General features: G+C 44.5%; 1 long non-coding RNA gene across 9 annotated transcripts in view; it reads left to right on the top strand.

Moving 5' to 3' along the window:
- The window catches only part of LOC307181145, a 730,603-nt gene that overhangs the window by 559,239 nt on the left and 150,869 nt on the right, over positions 1 to 20,495 (top strand). The window lies entirely within an intron of this gene.

Raw genomic sequence — 20,495 nt, 5'->3', positions numbered from 1 at the left:
AGCACCCCAACTCACCTTTACCCTTAAGCAAGCATAAGTTAGTTTTCTAAATTTGAGAGCCTGTTCTGTTCTGTAATTCAGTTCCTGTGTAGCCAAGTTTACATTCCGTGTATTACTGATATCTTATGATGTTTCTTTTTCTGTGTGACTTATTTCAGTTAGAATCATCATACCTGAATCCACTCATTGTGCTGCTAAGGGCCTGATGACACAGATTTCATTGCTGAGTGATATTGCTTTGTAAGTAAATACCACAACTTCTTTATCCATTTTTCACTTTCTGCGATGTTGAACTTGTACTGTAAACGAGGTTCTTGTAAACAGAGCCGTTCCAAACTTTGGGGTGGCTGTGTCTTTTTCATTTTAATTTCCCTAAGCTATAGGACCATAAGTGGAAGTGCCCTAGGTTCTGTTGCTTTGTTTTTTAGTTGTTTCAGGAAACACCATACACTTCTCCCAAGTGGTTCTTGGCAATTTACATCCCGCCCATCAGCATAACAAAGCTCCCAGTTCTCCATGGCCTGTCCTGCCTTTCTGGATTTTACACTTTTTTCAGATGGCCCTTTTGACCGGGGAGAAGTGAGACTTCATTGTAGTGCAGATTTCCTTTGCAAGTTTGCTTGGTTGGCCAAAAAGGGCGTATGCGTTTTTTCCTGAATATGTTCAGGAAAAAACGCATACGCCCATTTTGGCCAAGTGCATCATTGTGGACTTTCTGCCTCTTTTCCTATGCTTTCAATGCAATTCAAGTCTACCTCCTGAAATCGGTTTCCTGCAATTCTGCCCCGCTTTCAAGTCCTCTTGGCAGCCTTACTTCAGTCTATTTTTGGACGATAGCTGTCATTTATATCTCTGCAGGTTTGTGAATTACAGCGCCCCTGAGCTCCTTTCTTCAACTCGCTTTCTTGTGACCTGGCCGCAACACCGCAGGATGTCTTCAGGCCCTAATCTGGTTCTGGCACGGCACGCTGAGCCTTTGGTTAATTCCTCTTCCTGGTGGGAAATGAGAGTTAAATTTGCCCATCCAGACACCTCCAGCTAGCCTCTCATTGGTTCTCGCTATTCCTGTTCATCTTCCACAGAAATTGCAAACTGGGCCAAACAGGAGGTTAAAGGGACTGACTCTCCAAGTGGGGAGAGTGTTAGTAAAGCATCTGGAATGTTGCACCCGAGTACCAGGGTACGAAAACTGAGACATATTTGAACACGTCTCCCGTTCACATGGTTGATCATACTCTGGGTTCCACATGCATGTTTTAGCTGAAGGAAGAATACCTTAAACCTGGAGAGTTGAGACCCGTGGAATGGGTACCATGCAATATGACTTCAAAGGGTCTTCATTTGCTCACCGAACCTCTCCAATCCTATCACTGCTGCGTTTATGCCCCTGTACACATGCTTGATTCTCTTTCGGAGACATAGCAATCCATAGGTTTTAAGATACTTACTAGTCAGGTACATTCTTAGGCGTTTAATATGGGGTGTTGAGTCCATTTCGTTGAGCAAGGAGTAGCTCTTGTCTATTCCATATTTGGCTTAAGGAACTTTATCTGTGCTCATTTCAGTCTCTGGTTTTATGCAGCACCCCAACTCACCTTTACCCTTAAGCAAGCATAAGTTGGTTTTCTAAATTTGAGACCCTGTTCTGTTCTGTAATTCAGTTCCTGTGTAGCCAAGTTTACATTCCGTGTATTAGTGATATCTTATGATGTTTCTTTTTCTGTGTGACTTATTTCAGTTAGAATCATCATACCTGAATCCACTCATTGTGCTGCTAAGGGCCTGATTACACAGATTTCATTGCTGAGTGATATTGCTTTGTAAGTAAATACCACAACTTCTTTATCCATTTTTCACTTTCTGCGATGTTGAACTTGTACTGTAAACGAGGTTCTTGTAAACAGAGCCGTTCCAAACTTTGGGGTGGCTGTGTCTTTTTCATTTTAATTTCCCTAAGCTATAGGACCATAAGTGGAAGGGCCCTAGGTTCTGTTGCTTTGTTTTTTAGATGTTTCAGGAAACACCATACACTTCTCCCGAGTGGTTGTTGGCAATTTACATCCCGCCCATCAGCATAACAAAGCTCCCAGTTCTCCATGGCCTGTCCTGCCTTTCTGGATTTTACACTTTTTTCAGATGGCCCTTTTGACCGGGGGGAAGTGAGACTTCATTGTAGTGCAGATTTCCTTTGCAAGCTTGCTTGGTTGGCCAAAAAGGGCGTATGCGTTTTTTCCTGAATATATTCAGGAAAAAACGCATACGCCCTTTTTGGCCAAGTGCATCATTGTGGACGTTCTGCCTCTTTTCCTATGCTTTCAATGTAATTCCAGTCTACCTCCTGAAATCGGTTTCCTGCAATTCTGCCCCGCTTTCAAGTCCTCTTGGCAGCCTTACTTCAGTATATTTTTGGACGATACCTGTAATTTATAACTCTGCAGGGTTGTGAATTACAGTGCCCCTGAGCTCCTTTCTTCAACTCGCTTTCTTTTGAGCTGGCCGCAACACCGCAGGATGGCTTCAGGCCCTAATCTGGTTCCGGTACGGCACGCTGAGCCTTTGGTTATTTCCTCTTCCTGGTGGGAAATGAGAGTTAAATTTGCCCGTCCAGACACCTCCAGCTAGCCTCTCATTGGTTCTCGCTAGTCCTGTTCATCTTCCGCAGAATTTGCAAACTGGGCCAAACAGGAGGTTAAAGGCGCTGACTCTCCAAGTGGGGAGAGTGTTAGTAAAGCGTCTGGAATGTTGCACCGGAGTACCAGGGGAGGAAAACTGAGACATATTTGAACACGTCTCCCGTTCACATGGTTGATCATACTCTGGGTTTCACATGCATGTTTTAGCTGAAGGAAGAATACCTTAAACCTGGAGAGTTGAGACCCGTGTAATGGGTACCATGCAATATGACTTCAAAGGGTCTTCATTTGCTCACCGAACCTCTCCAATCCTATCACTGCTGCATTTATGCCCCTGTACACACGCTTGATTCTCTTTTGGAGACATAGCAATCCATAGGTTTTAAGATACTTATTAGTCAGGTACATTCTTAGGCGTTTAATATGGGGTGTTGAGTCCATTTCGTTGAGCAAGGAGTAGCTCTTGTCTATTCCATATTTGGCTTAAGGAACTTTATCTGTGCTCATTTCAATCTCTGGTTTTATGCAGCACCCCAACTCACCTTTCCCCTTAAGCAAGCATAAGTTGGTTTTCTAAATTTGAGACACTGTTCTGTTTTGGAATGCAGTTCCTGTGTAGCCAAGTTTACATTCCGTGTATTACTGATATCTTATGATGTTTCTTTTTCTGTGTGACTTATTTCAGTTAGAATCATCATACCTGAATCCACTCATTATGCTGCTACGGGCCTGATGACATAGATTTCATTGCTGAGTGATACTGCATTGTACGTAAGTACCACAAGTTCTTTATCCATTTTTCACTTTCTGTGATATTGAACTTGTACGGTAAAGGAGGTTCTTGTAAACGGAGGCGTCCCAAACTTTGGGGTGGCTGTGTCTTTTTGATTGTAATTTCCCTAAGCTATAGGACCATAAATGGAAGTGCCCTAGGTTCTGTTGCTTTGTTTTTTAGATGTTTCAGGAAACACCATACACTTCTCCTGAGTGTCTGTTGGCAATTTACATCCCGCCCATCAGCATAACAAGGCTCCCAGTTCTCAATGGCCTGTTGCCTTTCTGGATTTTACACTTTTTTCAGATGGCCCTTTTGACCGGGGGGAAGTGAGACTTCATTGTAGTGCAGATTTCCTTTGCAAGCTTGCTTGGTTGGCCAAAAAGGGCGTATGCGTTTTTTCCTGAATATATTCAGGAAAAAACGCATACGCCCTTTTTGGCCAAGTGCATCATTGTGGACGTTCTGCCTCTTTTCCTATGCTTTCAATGCAATTCCAGTCTACCTCCTGAAATCGGTTTCCTGCAATTCTGCCCCGCTTTCAAGTCCTCTTGGCAGCCTTACTTCAGTCTATTTTTGGACGATAGCTGTCATTTATAACTCTGCAGGTTTGTGAATTACAGTGCCCCTGAGCTCCTTTCTTCAACTCGCTTTCTTGTGAGCTGGCCGCAACACCGCAGGATGGCTTCAGGCCCTAATCTGGTTCCGGCCCGGCATGCTGAGCCTTTGGTTAATTCCTCTTCCTGGTGGGAAATGAGAGTTAAATTTGCCCGTCCAGACACCTCCAGCTAGTCTCTCATTGATTCTCGCTATTCCTGTTCATCTTCCGCAGAAATTGCAAACTGGGCCAAACAGGAGGTTAAAGGGACTGACTCTCCAAGTCGGGAGAGTGTTAGTAAAGCATCTGGAATGTTGCACCCGAGTACCAGGGGAGGAAAACTGAGACATATTTGAACACGTCTCCCGTTCACATGGTTGATCATACTCTGGGTTCCACATGCATGTTTTAGCTGAAGGAAGAATACCTTAAACCTGGAGAGTTGAGACCCGTGTAATGGGTACCATGCAATATGACTTCAAAGGGTCTTCATTTGCTCACAGAACCTCTCCAATCCTATCACTGCTGCGTTTATGCCCCTGTACACACGCTTGATTCTCTTTTGGAGACATAGCAATCCATAGGTTTTAAGATACTTACTAGTCAGGTACATTCTTAGGCGTTTAATATGGGGTGTTGAGTCCATTTCGTTGAGCAAGGAGTAGCTCTTGTCTATTCCATATTTGGCTTAAGGAACTTTATCTGTGCTCATTTCAATCTCTGGTTTTATGCAGCACCCCAACTCACCTTCCCCGTTAAGCAAGCGTAAGTTGGTTTTCTAAACTTGAGACACTGTTCTGTTTTGTAATTCAGTTCATGTGTAGCCAAGTTCACATTCTGTGTATTAGTGATACCTTATGATGTTTCTTTTCTGTGTGACTTATTTCAGTTCGAGTCATCATACCGGAATCCACTCATTATGCTGCTACGGGCCTGATCACATAGATTTCATTGCTGAGTGATATTGCATTGTACGTAAGTACCACAAGTTCTTTATCCATTTTTCACTTTCTGCGATATTGAACTTGTACCGTAAACGAGGTTCTTGTAAACAGAGGCGTCCCAAACTTTGGGGTGGCTGTGTCTTTTTGATTTTAATTTCCCTAAGCTATAGGACCATAAGTGGAAGTGCCCTAGGCTCTGTTCTTTGTTTTTTAGATGTTTCAGGAAACACCATACACTTCTCCAGAGTGGCTGTTGGCAATTTACATCCCGCCCATCAGCATAAGAAGGCTTCCAGTTCTCCATGGCCTGTCGTGCCTTTATGGATTCTACACTTTTTTCAGATGGCCCTTTTGACCAGGTGGAAGTGAGACTTCATTGTAGTGCAGATTTCCTTTGCAAGCTTGCTTGGTTGGCCAAAAAGTGCGTATGCGTTTTTTCCTGAATATATTCAGGAAAAAACGCATACGCCCTTTTTGGCCAAGTGCATCATTGTCGAGTTTCTGACTCTCTTCATATGTTTTCAGTGCAATTCCAGTCTACCTCCTGAAATCGGTTTCCTGCAATTCTGCCTTGCTTTCAATGCCTCTTCATAGCCTTACCTCAATATATTTTTTAAAAATAGTTGGCCTTTATAACTCTGCAGGTTTTTGAATTGCAGTGGCCCTTAGCTCCATTTTTTAGCTCTTATTTTTGTGGTCTTGCCCCGTAACCACAGGATTCCTTGAAGCCCTATTTTTCTTCTGGGGCACCTTGCTGTGCCTTTGGTTAATTCTTCTTACTGATGTGATATTAGAGTGACATGTGCCCATTGAAACCGCTACAGCTAGTTTCTCACTGGTTCCCCCTATTCCCATTCATCCTCTGCACTAACTGCAGACTGTGCGATACCAGAACTTAAAGGCATTGACTCCATGTGGGGATGTTGTTAGTAAAGCGGCTGGAATGTCGATCCGGAGCCCCAGGAGAGGAAAAATGAGGTGCGTTTTAGAAACCTTTCCCGATCATATGGTATACCAGTCGCTGGGTTTCCCAAGCATGGTTTAGCTGTAGGAAGATTCCCTTCAACCTGGAGTGTTGGGACCCTTGGACTGAGTAGCATGAAGTATTGCATTAAACTTTCAGCAGTTGCTCACCAAAGCTCACCAATCCTGTCAGCCCCAAGTGTCCAGCCTTATGTCTTATCCAGCTGTGGGTTTATATGTGGTCAATCCAGGTTGCATCACAGCCCCTGAGCGAATTTTGTAAGAATTTTTCTCTCATTGTTTCAGCGTTTTGTTTTTAAAATTTATTTCTATAATGGGGTTTAGCTCCTTTTCACTGCTGTGTTTGTGCCGCTCTGCACACACTTGATTCCCTTATGGAGATATATCAATACATGGGTTTTAAGATTCTTATTACTCAGATATATTTCTCTGCGGTGTATAGGGTGTGTTGAGGCCAGTTCATTGAGCAAGGTGTAGATCTTGTCTAATACCTATTTGGTTTATTGAACGGTATCTGTGCTAATTTCAAACTCTGGTTTTATGCATCACCCCACCTCTCCTTTCCCCTTAAGCTGACATAAGTGTGTTTTCTAAATGTGAGACACTGTTCTGTTCTGTAATTCATTTCTTGTGCAGCCATATTTACCCTCCCTCTATAAGTGATATCTTATGATATGTTTCTTTTTCTGTTTGACTTATTTCAAGTAGTATTATCGGACCTAAATCCACTCTTTATCCTTCTACTAGCCTTATTACATTGATTTCATGGTGAAGAGATATTCCATTGTACATAAGTACCACATCTTCTTTATCCATTGTTCTCTTTCCTGGGATATTTAAGGTGTACTGAAGTTGAGGTTCTTGTAAACAGAGTAGCCCTAAACTGTGGTGTGCTTGTGTCTTGTTGATTTTTAGACTTCCCTAGATATACTCCCATGATTGGAAGTGTCCTATGCTCTGTAGCTCTGTTTTTTAGATGATTTAGGAACCACCATACACTTCTCCAGAGTGGCTCTCGGCAGTTCACACACTGCCCATCAGCGTATAAAGGCTCTCTGTTCTCCATGGCCTGTCCTGCATTTCTGGTTTTTACAATTTTTTAGGATGGCCCTTTTGACCGGTGGGAAGTGAGACTTCTTTGTTGTGCACATTTGCATTGCTTGCTTGCTTTGTTGCCCATAAAGTGCGTATGCGTTTTTTCCTGGATATAATCAGGAAAAAACGCATACGCCCTTTTGGGCCAACTGCATCATTGTCGAAATTCTGCCGCTTTTCATGTGCGTTAAAGACGAGTCCTATCTATCTCTTGAAATCTGTTTCTTGCAATTCTGTCTTGCATTCAGATCCTCTTCTTTGCCTTACCTCAACATATTTTTGGACGTTAGTTTTCATTTATAACTCTGCAGGTTTGTGAATTGCAGTGACCCTGAGCTCCATTTTTTAAGTTGCTCTTTTGTGAGCTGGCCTCAAACCCGCAGGATTGCTTCAGGCCCTATTTTGGCTCCGGCGAGGCAGGCTGAGCCTTTCTTTAATTCTTATTCTTAATGGGAAATTAGAGTGATATGTGCCCGTCCAAACCCCTACAACTCTTCTCTCATTGGTTCCCCCTCTTCCCGTTCATCCTCCTCACAATTTGCAAAATGTGTGAAACAGAAGTTTAAATGTGCTGATTCTCCAAGTGGGGAGATTCTAAGTAGCGTGGCTGGAATGGTGAACAGGAGCACCAGGAGAGGATAAATGAGGTGCATTTTAGACACATCTCCCGATCACATGGTGTACAGTCCTCTGGGTTTTCCATGCATGTTTTAGCTGTAGGAAGATCCCTTGAACCTGCAGATTTGGGACCCATTGAATGGGTACCAGGTAGTATTACTTTAAAGGGTGTGCATTTCCTCACCCAACCTCACATTTCTCTTAGCGCAAACAGTTTCCAGCCTTATGTCTCATCCTGCTGTGGGTCTAGATGTGTTCAATCCATGTTGCATCACCGTCCCTGAGGAAAAGTTGTAAGAGGTTTTCTCTGTCTCTCTGTCGTTTATTTTTTTCAATTTATTACTATATTGGTTACAGCTGATTTTCAAAGCTCTGTTTCTTGCTGCTGTACATCCACTTGATTCGCGTACAGAGAGACATCAATAAATTCTTTTTCAGATTCTTACCAGTCGTATATATTCTTTTCCGGTGACTTGAGTGTGCTGAGTGCAGTTCTTTTAGCTACCGTGTAGGCCTTGTTGATTATCAGTTTGGTATTTGGAATGGTATCTTTGCTAATTTCAACCTCCTGGATGATGCCTCACCCCTCCCCACCTTTCCCGTTTAGCAGCCTTATGCGTGTTTTCTACATATTTGACTATGTTTTTGTTTTGTAATTTATTTCATGTGTAGCCATTTTGGATTCCACCTTTAAGTGATATCTTATGATATGTGTCTTTTTCTTTTTGAATTCTGTCACTTAGAATGATCATACGTAACTCCTCCGGAGTTGTTACAACTGGCCATATTTCATTGATTTCCAGGCTGAATAATATTCCACTCTACCTAAGTACCACATCTCTATCCATTTTTTCCCTCCAGAGACATTTAAGTTATATCCTAGTCGAGGATCTTTTAAACAGAGAGGGGGTAAACATTGGGGTGCCTGTGTCCTCTCGATTTTTGTTTTTCCCAAGATATACGCCCATGAGTGCAAGTGCCCTATGCTCTGTAGCTCATTTTTTAGATGCTTTAGTAAACACAATACACTTCTCCAGAATGGCCGTTGGCAATATACATTTCCACTATAAGTCTCACAGGGCTCCCTCTTCTCGTTGCCCTGTCCTGCATTTCTGTTGTTTACGCTTTATGAGGATGGCTCTTCTGACTGATGCGAAGTGATATCTTTTGTAGTATTGACTTCCAGTGCCCACCTGTTTGGTTGGCTAAAAAAGTGTATGCCCTTTTCTTGAATATATACAGAAAAGAACGCATACACCCTTTTTGGCCAACTGCAATGTTGGCAATGTTGGCAATGTTCAGCTCCTTTTCTTGTGCTTAATGGCGAGTCCTTTCTACCTCCTCAAATCCCTTTCCTGCCATTCTCCCTTGCTTACAAGTCCTTTTCTCTGACTTTCCTCAAGACATTTTTCAGTGATGGATATTTTCAACTCTGCAGTTTTGTGAATTTTACTGCCCCTGAGTTCCATTGTTCAACTCGTGTTTATGGGAACTGGCCACAAAGCAGCGGGATTTCCTCAAGCCCTATACTGTTTCCATGGGCAACCCTAGCCTTTGGTCAATTCGTCTTCCTGATTGGAAATTAGAGTGACATGTGCCTGTCTGAACACCTAGGACTTGTCTCTCATTGTTCCTCATCCTTCCGCTTCATCCTCTGGACAAATTCCAAACTGTACGCAACAGGATGTTGACAGTGCTGACATCTCCAAGTGGGGAGACTGTTAGTAAAGACGCTGGAGGGGTGAACCCGAGCACCAGGAGATGAGGAGATGAGATGCCTTTTCCAAACTCTTCCCGATCAGACGGTATACCATCCTCTGGGTGTGACAGACATGTTTTAGCAGTAGGAAGAGTCCCATTCATGTAAGGAGAACACCAGGGCTTTTTCAAAATCAGTGTCTCCCCGAAACCCAAACTGGGGAAGTTTTTAAGCTACGGCTACACATATGTTCATTAAGGGCCTTGGGAAGTAGGCAGAGTCCAAACTTTAGATGATTGAAGTCTTCAGGGTCAGAAGCACTCACCACCAGCTTCCCTTAGGCTACACTTTAACTGTCATTGATAGATGATGTCAATAAAAATATCTATTCTTTTTCAGATTATTTCCCCTTATAGGTTATTGCAAAATGTTGAGTGTAGTTCCCTGTGCTATACAGTAGTTCCTTGTTGATGATCTATTTTATACATAGCAGTGTGTATGTGTTCATTCCAAACTGTTAATTTATCCCTCCTCCCACCTTTCCCCTTTGGTAATAATAAATTATAAGATTTTATACTTCTCAGAAATGGGGGAGCTGAAAGAGAGGTATCATTTTCAATGGAAAAGCATTTAAAACAAGATTGAAGGTTTAACCAAGATTATTAGCTGTACATCCTTGGAAAGAAATCACTTCGTTTCTCTAATATTGACCTGACAAATAAGACAAACCTTTTCACTGAACTTGCTTATAAAAAGTGATGGAAATATCAAATGGAAGTGTTAAAAACATCTTATTTTACCCGAGCCTCATACACTGTTCTATGTTAACTACAGTTTGGCTCACACATCTGTTCATTGAGGTTACAATAGTCTCAATTTCTGTTACTGATCCTCCAGAGTGGACCCCAACAAGTGTCCCCCTGCCCAGTGTCATTGGGGCCAACAGATCGAGACTGAGTTTGGTTCACAAGCAAAGGAAACTTTATATTTTGATCAGAGAATGGAGAGGTGAGAGCATGCACTACCCCGTGGGCTGTGGGCTGGGCTGCTGTGTAGAGATCCTGTCAGAGTCAGTGGGAGGGAGGGAGGCGGCGGAGCTCTCGAGGGCCGGGTTGGCTGTAGCTCAGGCTCTATATCGTGGAGTCTGCACTGGGCCCCAGGAGCTGAGGTGTCGACCCAGCCATTCTGCACTAGGAAATCTGGTCTGAAGTGCCGGGTGTGGAACCTCTGCATGCGGGACCCTAGGAGCACGTGAAATTAGACAAAGCACAAAGGATAAAAAAGGTTAGACTTGACTTTATTGCCCAGATTCTATTTTTATCTCCCAGGGATTTTTAATGGGCTTTGCTGGGGACAAACCCCTCCTCTGCCTTTTGTCCCGTTCCTCATTCTTGGAGTGCTGAGGGTGCAGACCCTTCTTCTGTAACTGCTGAGTGCTGAGTTGGGAGCCCTCATACCCTGGGGCGAGGGTCAGAGCTTCTCCCCAGCAGCCTCCCGGTGACGTTGATTGTCCCCAGGACCCCTGCCTCCCTGCTCGTCCACCTGAGCACCAGCATTGGAAGTGTTATAGATTCTAATGACCTTTAAGGGTCCAGGAAAGAGATGTGCAGAGACGCTGTGGGGGCCGGTTTCACCCCGCCCCACATTTGTTCGGCCACCTTAGGCTGACCGTCTCTGCCAGCCTAGATGCTCTGACCAGTAGTCTGCGCTTTCTTCAATTAGGCCCCTGAATTAACGTACAAACAGCACCAGGTGTCAGAGCCCTGCCCGCTCAACTCCCAGACAGTCCAGGGTCAGTGGTGACCAAGGACCATGATGGCTACTGAGTCAACAGCCTTTTGAAGTAAACAGGAGTCCAGCCGGTCTTATTGGCCACCATCATCACGGTGTCTGTAGGCTTTTCTATGGTGACAGTGTGGTATACTGTTCCCCCGCCAAGATTATTAGCTCCCCTCTGGGTGCAGTAAGTCCTGCAAGCAGTAGTCTACTCTTTTGGGACACACTCTTGTTGTTTTATGAGAGAAACTCCAGGTCAAGTGATGTTCACACGAGTCGTCATGGTGCCCTGTTGCCCCCGGTTATCCCTCTGGATGTTGGAGTTGGAGGGCCTCCTCACTCGAGGTCGGTGTGCCCACGGAGCGAACCCTGCAACTTCAGGGCATGGTTGGTGGTTAGGATCACCACGTGGGGTCCTTTTCCCTTAGGAGGGAGGTGGCCTTTTGGGCTGCTGATTTCCAGGTTTTTAGATACCGCCAGTATCTTGGCCAGATGTGGCAGTGGGCCAAGCCCCTTAGTGACCGTAGTTTATCCTACCTGGATGGCATTCTTGCATTGTTCCATTTCAAGCGGTCCCAGTTTTTGCACTAATTCTCCAATGGCGATTCACCTTTCACCGGGAATGTAAAGGTCAAAGGGTTTAGCTAAATTAGGGAGTTCCAGGGCAAGGGTCTGAATTGACTGCTCTTTCCATTCTTGAAAGGCCACTTCTGGATTCTATTCAAAAGGATCATCATCTTTTCCTTTCAGTGTTTCATATAGAGGCCCAGCTAGTAGACTGTAGTTAGGGATCCAGAAGCAGCAAACCCTGGCCTCCCCAGGAATCCCTAAGCTGTCTTCTAGTTTTAGAAAGGGGTAAGGCTGAAAATGGTTTCTTCCCTTTCCTGGGATGGGCTTCTCTGACCTTCTGTGAGAATGAAGCCCAGGCAGGTCACCGCAGTCTGTGATATTTGAGCTTTTTCTTGGACAACTTCTATCCTTTATTGGCTTGGTAGTTCAGAGGCCTCCTTAGTAGGGCTGGTGATCAGAATGTCGTCTGCATATTGAAGGAGGGTTTCCTTTTCCAGAGGTAGAACTTTTAGGTCTTTAGCTAAGCTTTCCCCAAAGATGGTGTGGGAATTTTTGCACCCTTGGGGCCAGACGGCCCGGAAGTATTGTTTTAGTTGTATGTGGAGTCCTGCCACTCACAAGCCAAAATTTCTTGTGACTCTGGGACTAATGGAATACAAAAGAAGGCATCATTGAAGACTAATACAGAATACCATGTCCTGGTGGTTGGTAGAATGACCAGCAGGGTGTAGGAATTAGGAGCAACTGGAGGTATATCCTCGGTGGCTTCACTGACTGTCCTGACATCCTTTACCAGGTCCCCAGCAGCCCATGGGGCTCTCGTGGTCAGACCAATCCCAGAATATGGAGCTCACCTGGGCAGGTACCCCACCCCCACCCCAGCCCACGGGGCTCTCGTGGTCAGGCCCCTCCCAGGATACAGAGCTACCCTTGCAGGTACCGTGGCAGGGCTGGGCACACAGGAACCGTGCACATAGCCCTCATTGCAGAGCACCCCCAGCTCACCTGTCGCTCAGAGCTGACACAGAGCACCTCAGAGCAGGACTTGAACTAACAAACAGCAGCTGCGACAGGTCTGTGACCCTGGGCATCACTCCGTGAGGCCTCCCTCCACCTGGTCTTCCAGAGACTTCCACTGCACCCGGGGCACCAGGCCTCTGTCTCCAACCACCACCCACCCCTCCTCTGCCTGACTCCTGGGTTCCTCTCATTAGGAGAGGGTTTTCTTGAAGTTGTCTCCCACTCATGGGCCAGATAAAATGATTAGAAAACAAGCCAAAGCTGCAGCCCCTTGTCTATCCTGACTCTCAGGAGCCCACACCTGTTCCTTGGACGTGGCCGGTTCAGCAAGTTCCATTTTCTGCAACTGTGAGCCCCTGAGGGGTGATGATTGGCTGACCTGGGCAGCCTTACCGTGCTGGCCAGCCCTCCCCAGGTGTGCCTGGGTTGAGATCAATATAAATACCACTCCAGGCAGCAAGAGCCCCTGCAGCCGTGCCTGACGCCATTTTCTCTGCCCTGTCAGCAGTCTCGGGGCTGGGCTGGTGGGAGGGAGTGAGAGGCCACGGCTTTGTGGGTGGCCCAGTGTGAGTGGGGCTCTGCTGGACTTTCTGCAGCAGTTGCCAGGCTGCCACCTGCTAAAGAAGAGGATGTGTCACCCATACCTGCTGCTGGAATTTCTCCCTGGGCAGAGGTGAGGAAGGAAAAAAGCAGTGGGGGCAGGGACAGGACGGGTATCTCAGGCAGGGAAATGGAAATCTTCCAGAAGAGCACCCAGGGCCAGGACCATCCTGGCTGGCCTGCAGGCACCAAGTCGGCCGGCATGCTGTCACTCGTGTGGCTCTATGGCCCTTCCTCTAGGCTTTCAAGTCCTTGTATATATTCAGGTGTTTTACCTGGGACGGGTGGGAATAGTTCAGCAGCAACTGGCCTGGGGCTCAGCTCACGTTTACTCACAGATGCCTCGGCACGGTGCCCCAGCTTTGCAATGAGGACGCTTGTTGCGTGGGGGCTGCTGGCTGAATGGGAGACGATTCCCCACCACTGACCAACTTCAGAATTGTTTACAACTGGAGCAAGTGCCCTGATACGGTTTTCCTCTGTGTAACTGGTGGGTTCTGTGTTTTTTTTCTCTTTTTCGTTTTTGGTTCAAGGTAGATTTTATTCCTCTTTTTTGTATTTACAGATATAAGCATGGAAATAATTTATTCATATAAATACATGTATGTGCAGGGAATAATTGTTTTTTCTGTTTTATTTTTTAAATTTTACTTCTTTTTAATTTTGAATTTTATTTTATATTTTTATACAGCAGGTTCTTATTGGTTATCTATTTTATACATATAAATGTATACATGCCAATCCCAGTCTCTCAACTCCTCCCACCACCACACCCCCAACAGCTTTCCCCCCTTGTTGTCCATACGTTTGTTGTCTACATCTGTTGCTCTATTTATGCCTTGCAAAATGGTTAATCTGTACAGTTTTTCTAGGTTCCACATATATGCATGAATATACAAGATTTGTTTTTCTCTTTCTGACTTACTTCACTCTGTATGACAGTCTCTAGATCCATCGACGTCTCTACAAATGACCCAATTTCATTCCTTTTCATGGCTTAGTAATATTCCATTTTATATATGTACCACAGCTTTATGCATTCGTCTGTCTGTGGGCATTTAGGTTGCTTCCATTACCTCGATATTGTAAATAGGGATGCAATGAACATTGCGGTGAATGACTCTTTTTGATTTATGGTTTTGTCTGGGTATATGTCCAGTACTGGGATTGCTGTATCATATGGTAATTCTATTGTTAGTTTCTTAAGAAATTCCATATTGTTCTCCATAATGACTGTATCAATTTATATTCCCAACAATAGTGGAAGAGGGTTCCTTTTCTCCACACCCTTTCCAGCATTTTTTGTTTGTAGATTTTCAATGATGCCTATTCTACCAGGTGTGAGGTGAACCTCATTGTTGAATCCATTTCGTTGAGCAAGGGGTAGCTCTTGTCTATTACATATTTGGCTTATGGAACGGTATCTGTGCTAATTTCAAACTCTGCTTTTATGCAGCACCCCAACTCACCTTCCCCCTTAAGCAGGCATAAGTTGGTTTTCTAAACTTGAGACCCTGTTCTGTTTTGTAATTCAGTTCATGTGTAGCCAAGTTCACATTCCGTGTATTAGTGATACCTTATGATGTTTCTTTTTCTGTGTGACTTATTTCACTTACAATCATCGTGCCTCAATGCACTCATTATGCTGGTACGGGCCTGGTGACATAGATTTCATTGCTGAGTGGTATTCTGTTGTACAGAAGTACCGCAACTTCTTTATCCATTATTTGCTCTCTGGGATATTTAACTTGTGCCGTAGAAGAGATTCCTGTAAAAAGAGCCGTCCCAAATTTTGGGGTTGCTGTGTCTTTTTGATATTAATTTCCCTAAGCTATAGGACCATAAGTGGAAGTGCCCTAGGCTCTGTTGCTTTGTTTTTTAGATGTCTCAGGAAACACCATACACTTCTCCTGAGTGTCTGTTGGCAATTTACATCCCGCCCATCAGCATAACAAGGCTCCCAGTTCTCCATGGCCTGTCCTGCCTTTCTGGATTTTACACTTTATTCTGATGGCCCTTTTGACCGGGGGGAAGTGAGACTTCATTGTAGTGCAGATTTCCTTTGCAAGCTTGCTTGGTTGGCCAAAAAGGGCGTATGCGTTTTTTCCTGAATATTTTCAGGAAAAAACGCATACGCCCTTTTTGGCCAAGTGCATCATTGTGGACGTTCTGCCTCTTTTCCTATGCTTTCAATGCAATTCCAGTCTACCTCCTGAAATCGGTTTCCTGCAATTCTGCCCCGCTTTCAAGTCCTCTTGGCAGCCTTACTTCAGTCTATTTTTGGACGATAGCTGTCATTTATAACTCTGCAGGTTTGTGAATTACAGTGCCCCTGAGCTCCTTTCTTCAACTCGCTTTCTTTTGAGCTGGCCGCAACACCGCAGGATGGCTTCAGGCCCTAATCTGGTTCCGGCCCGGCATGCTGAGCCTTTGGTTAATTCCTCTTCCTGGTGGGAAATTAGAGTTAAATTTGCCCGTCCAGACACCTCCAGCTAGCCTCTCATTGGTTCTCGCTATTCCTGTTCATCTTCCGCAGAAATTGCAAACTGGGCCAAACAGGAGGTTAAAGGGACTGACTCTCCAAGTGGGGAGAGTGTTAGTAAAGCGTCTGGACTGTTGCACCCGAGTACTAGGGTACGAAAACTGAGACATATTTGAATACGTCTCCCGTTCACATGGTTGATCATACTCTGGGTTCCACATGCATGTTTTAGCTGAAGGAAGAATACCTTAAACCTGGAGAGTTGAGACCCGTGTAATGTGTACCATGCAATATGACTTCAAAGGGTCTTCATTTGCTCACCGAACCTCTCCAATCCTATCACTGCTGCGTTTATGCCCCTGTACACATGCTTGATTCTCTTTCGGAGACATAGCAATCCATAGGTTTTAAGATACTTACTAGTCAGGTACATTCTTAGGCGTTTAATATGGGGTGTTGAGTCCATTTCGTTGAGCAAGGAGTAGCTCTTGTCTATTCCATATTTGGCTTAAGGAACTTTATCTGTGCTCATTTCAATCTCTGGTTTTATGCAGCACCCCAACTCACCTTTCCCCTTAAGCAAGCATAAGTTGGTTTTCTAAATTTGAGACCCTGTTCTGTTCTGTAATTCAGTTCCTGTGTAGCCAAGTTTACATTCCGTGTATTAGTGATATCTTATGATGTTTCTTTTTCTGTGTGACTTATTTCAGTTAGAATCATCGTACCTGAATCCACTCATTATGCTGCTACGGGCCTGATGACATAGATTTCATTGCTGAGTGATACTGCATTGTACGTAAGTACCACAAGTTCTTTATCCATTTTTCACTTTCTGCGATGTTGAACTTGTACTGTAAACGAGGTTCTTGTAAACAGAGCCGTTCCAAACATTGGGGTGGCTGTGTCTTTTTGATTTTAATTTCCCTAAGCTATAGGACCATAAGTGGAAGTGCCCTAGGCTCTGTTGCTTTTTTTTTAGATGTTTCAGGAAACACCATGCACTTCTCCCGAGTGGTTGTTGGCAATTTACATCCCGCCCATCAGCATAACAAGGCTCCCAGTTCTCCATGGCCTGTCCTGCCTTTCTGGATTTTACACTTTTTTCAGATGGCCCTTTTGACCGGGGGGAAGTGAGACTTCATTGTAGTGCAGATTTCCTTTGCAAGCTTGCTTGGTTGGCCAAAAAGTGCGTATGCGTTTTTTCCTGAATATATTCAGGAAAAAACGCATACGCCCTTTTTGGCCAAGTGCATCATTGTGGACGTTCTGCCTCTTTTCCTATGCTTTCAATGCAATTCCAGTCTACCTCCTGAAATCGGTTTCCTGCAATTCTGCCCCGCTTTCAAGTCCTCTTGGCAGCCTTACTTCAGTCTATTTTTGGACGATAGCTGTCATTTATAACTCTGCAGGTTTGTGAATTACAGTGCCCCTGAGCTCCTTTCTTCAACTCGCTTTCTTGTGACCTGGCCGCAACACCGCAGGATGGCTTCAGGCCCTAATCTGGTTCCGGCACGGCACGCTGAGCCTTTGGTTATTTCCTCTTCCTGGTGGGAAATGAGAGTTAAATTTGCCCGTCCAGACACCTCCAGCTAGTCTCTCATTGGTTCTCGCTATTCCTGTTCATCTTCCGCAGAAATTGCAAACTGGGCCAAACAGGAGGTTAAAGGCGCTGAGTCTCCAAGTGGGGAGAGTGTTAGTAAAGCGTCTGGAATGTTGCACCCGAGTACCAGGGGAGGAAAACTGAGACATATTTGAACACGTCTCCCGTTCACGTGGTTGATCATACTCTGGGTTCCACATGCATGTTTTAGCTGAAGGAAGAATACCTTAAACCTGGAGAGTTGAGACCCGTGTAATGGGTACCATGCAATATGACTTCAAAGGGTCTTCATTTGCTCACCGAACCTCTCCAATCCTATCACTGCTGCGTTTATGCTGCTGTACACACGCTTGATTCTCTTTTGGAGACATAGCAATCCATAGGTTTTAAGATACTTACTAGTCAGGTACATTCTTAGGCGTTTAATATGGGGTGTTGAGTCCATTTCGTTGAGCAAGGAGTAGCTCTTGTCTATTCCATATTTGGCTTAAGGAACTTTATCTGTGCTCATTTCAATCTCTGGTTTTATGCAGCACCCCAACTCACCTTTCCCCTGAAGCAAGCATAAGTTGTTTTTCTAAATTTGAGACCCTGTTCTGTTTTGGAATGCAGTTCCTGTGTAGCCAAGTTTACATTCCGTGTATTAGTGATATCTTATGATGTTTCTTTTTCTGTGTGACTTATTTCAGTTAGAATCATCGTACCTGAATCCACTCATTATGCTGCTACGGGCCTGATGACATAGATTTCATTGCTGAGTGATACTGCATTGTACGTAAGTACCACAAGTTCTTTATCCATTTTTCACTTTCTGTGATATTGAACTTGTACGGTAAAGGAGGTTCTTGTAAACGGAGGCGTCCCAAACTTTGGGGTGGCTGTGTCTTTTTGATTTTAATTTCCCTAAGCTATAGGACCATAAGTGGAAGTGCCCTAGGCTCTGTTGCTTTGTTTTTTAGATGTTTCAGGAAACACCATACACTTCTCCTGAGTGTCTGTTGGCAATTTACATTCCGCCCATCAGCATAACAAGGCTCCCAGTTCTCCATGGCCTGTCCTGCCTTTCTGGATTTTACACTTTTTTCAGATGGCCCTTTTGACCGGGGGGAAGTGAGACTTCATTGTAGTGCAGATTTCCTTTGCAAGTTTGCTTGGTTGGCCAAAAAGGGCGTATGCGTTTTTTCCTGAATATATTCAGGAAAAAACGCATACGCCCTTTTTGGCCAAGTGCATCATTGTGGACGTTCTGCCTCTTTTCCTATGCTTTCAATGCAATTCCAGTCTACCTCCTGAAATCGGTTTCCTGCAATTCTGCCCCGCTTTGAATTCCTCTTGGCAGCCTTACTTCAGTCTATTTTTGGACGATAGCTGTCATTTATAACTCTGCAGGTTTGTGAATTACAGTGCCCCTGAGCTCCTTTCTTCAACTCGCTTTCTTGTGACCTGGCCGCAACACCGCAGGATGTTTTCAGGCCCTAATCTGGTTCTGGCACGGCACGCTGAGCCTTTGGTTAATTCCTCTTCCTGGTGGGAAATGAGAGTTAAATTTCCCATCCAGACACCTCCAGCTAGTCTCTCATTGGTTCTCGCTATTCCTGTTCATCTTCCACAGAAATTGCAAACTGGGCCAAACAGGAGGTTAAAGGGACTGACTCTCCAAGTGGGGAGAGTGTTAGTAAAGCGTCTGGAATGTTGCACCCGAGTACCAGGGGAGGAAAACTGAGACATATTTGAACACGTCTCCCGTTCACATGGTTGATCATACTTGGGTTCCACATGCATGTTTTAGCTGAAGGAAGAATACGTTAAACCTGGAGAGTTAAGACCCGTGTAATGGGTACCATGCAATATGACTTCAAAGGGTCTTCATTTGCTCACCGAACCTCTCCAATCCTATCACTGCTGCGTTTATGCCCCTGTACACATGCTTGATTCTCTTTCGGAGACATAGCAATCCATAGGTTTTAAGATGCTTACTAGTCAGGTACATTCTTAGGCGTTTAATATGGGGTGTTGAGTCCATTTCGTTGAGCAAGGAGTAGCTCTTGTCTATTCCATATTTGACTTAAGGAACTTTATCTGTGCTCATTTCAATCTCTGGTTTTATGCAGCACCCCAACTCACCTTTCCCCTTAAGCAAGCATAAGTTGGTTTTCTAAATTTGAGACCCTGTTCTGTTCTGTAATTCAGTTCCTGTGTAGCCAAGTTTACATTCCGTGTATTACTGATATCTTATGATGTTTCTTTTTCTGTGTGACTTATTTCAGTTAGAATCATCATACCTGAATCCACTCATTGTGCTGCTAAGGGCCTTGTGACACAGATTTCATTTCTGAGTGATATTGCTTTGTAAGTAAATACCACAACTTCTTTATCCATTTTTCACTTTCTGCAATGTTGAACTTGTACTGTAAACGAGGTTCTTGTAAACAGAGCCGTTCCAAACTTTGGGGTGGCTGTGTCTTTTTGATTTTAATTTCCCTAAGCTATAGGACCATAAGTGGAAGTGCCCTAGGTTCTGTTGCTTTGTTTTTTAGATGTTTCAGGAAACACCATACACTTCTCCCGAGTGGTTGTTGGCAATTTACATCCCGCCCATCAGCATAACAAGGCTCCCAGTTCTCCATGGCCTGTCCTGCCTTTCTGGATTTTACACTTTTTTCAGATGGCCCTTTTGACCGGGGGGAAGTGAGACTTCATTGTAGTGCAGATTTCCTTTGCAAACTTGCTTGGTTGGCCAAAAAGGGCGTATGCGTTTTTTCCTGAATATATTCAGGAAAAAACGCATACGCCCTTTTTGGCCAAGTGCATCATTGTGGACGTTCTGCCTCTTTTCCTATGCTTTCAATGCAATTCCAGTCTACCTCCTGAAATCGGTTTCCTGCAATTCTGCCCCGCTTTCAAGTCCTCTTGGCAGCCTTACTTCAGTCTATTTTTGGACGATAGCTGTCATTTATAACTCTGCAGGTTTGTGAATTACAGTGCCCCTGAGCTCCTTTCTTCAACTCGCTTTCTTGTGACCTGGCCGCAACACCGCAGGATGGTTTCAGGCCCTAATCTGGTTCCGGCCCGGCAGGCTGAGCCTTTGGTTAATTCCTCTT

Source organism: Stenella coeruleoalba (assembly GCF_951394435.1).
Source record: "Stenella coeruleoalba genome assembly, contig: scaffold_147, whole genome shotgun sequence".
Taxonomy (NCBI): Eukaryota; Metazoa; Chordata; class Mammalia; order Artiodactyla; family Delphinidae; genus Stenella; species Stenella coeruleoalba.
Note: the sequence above shows the minus strand (reverse complement) of the source record. Positions and strands in the feature narration are given on the sequence as shown.